Source organism: Atta colombica, unplaced genomic scaffold (assembly GCF_001594045.1).
Source record: "Atta colombica isolate Treedump-2 unplaced genomic scaffold, Acol1.0 scaffold166, whole genome shotgun sequence".
In the NCBI taxonomy this organism is placed as follows: domain Eukaryota; kingdom Metazoa; phylum Arthropoda; class Insecta; order Hymenoptera; family Formicidae; genus Atta; species Atta colombica.
The window spans coordinates 1,269,063-1,269,491 of record NW_017259257.1 but is presented as its reverse complement, the minus strand read 5'-3'; the positions used below and the strand labels follow the sequence as shown (position 1 = coordinate 1,269,491).

The window sequence follows — 429 nt, the reverse complement described above, 5'->3', positions numbered from 1 at the left end:
TCTCTCTCTCTCTCTCTCTCTCTCTCTCTCTCTCTGTTATATGCTTTTATATTATATTAGTATTCTGTTACAATTTTAGTCCTTTATTATTTTAGTCCTGTTATTATTAATGAAATTACTATTAGTGAATCAATAAATAAATATCGCAATCATATATCATAACCTACATAAAATGATTATTATAGATATTGCAAATTATAGATATTGATTATTATAGATATTATAATGGTTATTTGGTAACAAATAAGTGTAGAGAGATAGTAAAGAATAGATTATAGCAAAATACAAGTGCTTAGCTCTTATATTCTTTATTCTTCTTATTCTTCTTCATGCATATAGATATACGACATTTTTAATGGATAGAATTTACTCAAAGCATATAAAGTGCATGGATTGAATTCCGTGCATTAAATGCAATAGTGCATTACA

At 25.4% G+C, this 429-nt stretch overlaps 1 protein-coding gene across 1 annotated transcript in view; it reads left to right on the top strand.

Annotated features, from left to right (window-relative positions):
• Positions 1–429, top strand: part of LOC108686192 — a 41,489-nt gene that overhangs the window by 30,630 nt on the left and 10,430 nt on the right.